The sequence below is a fragment of the Monopterus albus genome, unplaced genomic scaffold (genome assembly GCF_001952655.1).
Source record: "Monopterus albus unplaced genomic scaffold, M_albus_1.0 scaffold133.1, whole genome shotgun sequence".
In the NCBI taxonomy this organism is placed as follows: domain Eukaryota; kingdom Metazoa; phylum Chordata; class Actinopteri; order Synbranchiformes; family Synbranchidae; genus Monopterus; species Monopterus albus.
The window spans coordinates 944,943-949,103 of record NW_018128013.1 but is presented as its reverse complement, the minus strand read 5'-3'; the positions used below and the strand labels follow the sequence as shown (position 1 = coordinate 949,103).

Sequence of the window (4,161 nt, the reverse complement as noted above, 5' to 3'; positions counted from 1 at the left end):
AACCAAAATGCCAGGTTACACTATGTTCCAATGATATGCTGCCAGTTCACTAAGAGCTCTTTTAGATTGTTATAATTTTTTTATTGACCCATTCTGTCACAGCAACTCCTACAATTGTTGGAAAATGATCTCAGTCCTACAGCTGCCCCAGGCTGTTTCTGCAGATCTCTGCCCAGTATCATCCCTGTGCCACCCAACATGTTTTTTGTTTCCTGAGTTCTCTTGTGTGTGTACAAGTGTATGTGTGTGGAGATGAGAATATAATGGGTGACTTTGGATGAAAGTCTAGATGTCTGTGCCTAATTGCTTGGATTCAAGGGGAGGAGGCTACTAGTGATCATTCCATCCAGCACTCCCTGGTCATCAAATAGGTGTCTCCCAGACTGGCTGGACGGCCGAAGACTTTCTTGCTCCTGTCATCAACCTCCAGTCCACTCTGTGACAGTTTTATTAGCCTTTATGAATTGTGTTCCTTTGTTCGCCAATATGTCAGAGCTGTGTATTTGTAAGTGTGTGACATTGTGTAACTAGGCTATGCTGGCTGGTTGGTTCTGATGTGAGCAGTAGGCTTCTTCCATGTAGGGGTTGAACTGCCACTTTTGTTTCAGTTTCTTTTTTTCCCTTTTTAATGTGCTTAGTGAGTTAAGATTAGTAATTAGGTGTTTTTCTTTCATTTAGGATTTAGGTAACACTCACACAGGACTAGGACCCAAAATTCAGACCAAGGTTATAATGGAGCTCAGAAAGTCTTTATTCAAAGAAGAAGGTACAACAAACCAAAATGTAACTGTGGTGCTAGGAACACTCAGGGGAGTCAGGCAGGCAGTGGAGAACTTGGGGGGAACTGCAGGGCCAGGAACACACTGGTGGGTCAGCGTGGCTGGAGCACAAGAGACACACAGGTGAATCAGGCAGGCGGAAGAATGGAGATGTGGAGGTAAGGAGATGGAGACAGGAGAGTCAACATCAGGAACACACAGCAGATAAGGCAAGACAGGAGATGTACCAGGAGCTCACAGGTAAGGAAATAGGGGCAGTAGAGTTGACATTGTTGCTGGCAAATCCGGAACAAGCAGCTGGTAGTGCTGGACAGGAATAGCGACCGCATCGCAGGAGATTCTGGCACTTACTAGCAAGTAGACGGAGTCAGAAGAGTCATCGGCGTCACTGACAGGTGAGGAACACACAGCAGGTAATGCGGGACAGAAGACAAGCCAATTCAGGAACTCGCAGGTAAAGGCTTTATTCTATTATAAAGCCTCGTCCGGTTCTTTCAAACCAGGAACTCAGAGGGACGACTCAGACCACTTGAGTATATAAAAATATAACCGTGCTGGTTTATTCAAAGAGTCACAGGCAAGAATTAACATTACATTTCCAGAGATCTTCCAACCCCCAGGCTGCCCAAGCAGCCCGGAAGCAGAAAAAGACCCCGAACCAAGAATTGCTATACAATATCATCACTTAATTGGCTCCCCCCCTCCTCCACAGAAACGTCAACCGAGACGTCTCTCTCTCACCAGCTTTGCAGCTGGCTATAACGTTAGCCAAAACATGAGGAAAAGTCAAGGTGTGTGGCTGTTGTTTTCGTGGTGTGTATCTAAAACAATTTGACATAACATTACACATTAAGACAAATATTATGGTCACTTTTACCGTCATAATAACATTTATCCCTGACTGCAGCCTTTCTCTGCTTTAACTAACCTTGCATTTAACAGCCTGAGGAAGACATCCTGGCTACACTAACATCTTCTAATACAACAGATCTCTAATCAATATCTATCTGACTAAGAAATTACCTAACACAGGTGAGGAGATGAAGGTAGAAGTGTTGATAATGTCCTGAATCCGTGCTGATAAACAGGACAAGAAAAGCAGGGCATAGTGAGCCTTGAGAGCGTAATGAACAGCGTGAACATCGGCGTCAATATGTAAACTTTATTAGTGGACAAGCCAGTGACTGAGGGAAAGGAGGAGGTATATATGGGCTGTAGTCTGGGAGAAAATGCGCAGCAGGTGAAAATAATGAATGGTGATTACAATGCCTATACCAAATTATGGAACTCACTTCAGCTCATTTGTAATACTTCATTCAACACACTCACATTAACAGAACGTTCAGATTTATAGGAAGTACAAGGAAATGTTGCTACTGTGAGACAACAAATAATGCTACAGATTCGAGCTAAAGCTCTGCTGATTCAATCAATACAGTTGATGTATCTTCAAAAGTTAATGAGCTATATCTTGAAGCAAGCCATCCGTTATCTACACCACTTATCCTGAAGAGGGTCATGGAGAGCTGGAGCCAATCCCAGCTGACATTGGGTGAGAGGCAGGGTCCACCCTGGGCAGGTTGCTAGTCTAGTACAGGGCTGATATGTAGACAAACAACCACACACACTCACACTCACTCCTATGGGCAATTTAGAGTCACCAATCAACCAAAGCTGCATGTGTTTGGACTGTGGGAGAAAGCCAGAGTACCCGGAGAGAACCCACGCAGGCACAGGGATGACATGCGAACTCCACACAGACACCAGGTCAGCTTGGGATTGAATCCGAAACCTTCTTGCTCTGAGGTGACATTGCTAACCACTGTTTCACCATGCCATCTTATAGAACACCACCATTTCTGAAATATTGTTTTTCTTGAATAATTTTCACTACAAAGAGGCAGCTGTGGCTTAGGAGGTAGAACAGGTTGTCCCTGATTTCTTCAGTCTACAGTGTCCCTGGGAAAGAGACTCGACAGGCCTGACTGTCTTGCCACAATCAGAGATCTTTCGGAAGAGACAACAATCTGGCAACGAGGACACGCCAGCAACAGCTTAAGAAGAATCAGGTTAATTGTCCACAGCTGTGCTAGGCATGCTTCCTCGCCTAGTCTGGCTGCTGACACGTGAGGGGGCGGAGGTGCCAGCTGTGGATGTGATAGTTCCTGAGGCAGGTTAAACTTCCTGAACTGTACAGGACGTATATCCCCTGCTGCACCTTTTTGATGATGATACTGATGTTGGTTGTCCGCTTCAAGTCCCGAAAGCTCAGGAACTTGTAGTACTACATGATTGAAACAGTGCTGCTGAGTATAGTGAGCGGAGATAGGGTGGAACTCCTCCTAAAATCCACTATCACTTCCACTGTTTTCAATGTGTTCAGATCCAGGTTGATAAGACCACACCACAGGGAGAGGTGTTCAACCTCCTTTCTGTCAGTGGACTTGTCACCATCTTGGATAAGGCCGATAACCGCTGTGTCATCTGCAAACTAGAGGATTTTTACAGGGGGTCTCCTGAGGTGCAGTCGTATAAAGGGAGAACAACAGTGGGGAGAGCATACATTCCTGATGGGCACCTGTGCTAATAGTCCAGGTGCTGGATGTGGTTTTCCCCAGCCTCACCTGCTGCTTCCTGTCTGTCAGAAAGCTTGTAATCCACTGACAGATGGGGGCAGGCACAGTGAGCTCGGTTAGTTTGGAGCAGAGGATGAGTGGGTATGATGGTGTTAAATGCCGAACTGAAGTCCACAAATAGGATCCAGTGTCCCTGGTGAGTCAAGATGTTGCAGTATGTAATGCAGTGCTATGTTGACTGCATCATCCACTGACCCTTTTTCTTGGTAGGAAAACTGCAGGGGATCAGTCCATCTTTTCACCATTTTGACTACAGGCTTTGCAGCTTTAAGTTTCTGCCTTCAAGTGGGAATGAGGTGAATCATGCAATGGTCTGAAAGCCCAAGGACTGCAAGGGGAACAAAGCGACATGCCTCCTTAATTACAGTATAGCAATGGTCCAGTGTGTTTTTGTTCCTGGTGGGACAACTAACATGTTGTCTGTATTTGGGCAATTTGTGGGTAAGGTTTGCTCTGTTAAAATCCCCCAAGATAATGAGCAGGGAATCTGGGTGTTTCTCTTCCATACTTATTATCCAGTTGGCTATTAGCTGCAGTGCATTTGTGATGTAGGCCTGTGGCAAAATATAAATACCAACAAAGTTTATAAGGAAAATTCTCTCCCCTCCTTGAACCGCCACCTTATTGTGGTAGAGGGGTTTGAGTACCCGAGTGATCCTAGGAGGTATGTTGTCGGGGGCTATATGTCCCTGGTAGGGTCTCCCAAGGCAAACAGGTCCTGGGTGACGGGTCAGACTAAGAGCGGT

The 4,161-nt window shown here is 45.6% G+C and overlaps 1 long non-coding RNA gene across 1 annotated transcript; it reads right to left on the bottom strand.

The window, feature by feature from the left end:
- Positions 1-796: 796 nt before the first annotated feature.
- LOC109967630 (uncharacterized) lies at positions 797-1,911 on the bottom strand. The gene is made up of 3 exons (XR_002275961.1): positions 1,803-1,911; positions 1,018-1,167; positions 797-880 (listed from the first exon to the last, which is right to left on the bottom strand). It is a non-coding gene; the product is annotated as an uncharacterized LOC109967630 (long non-coding RNA).
- Positions 1,912-4,161: the final 2,250 nt, after the last annotated feature.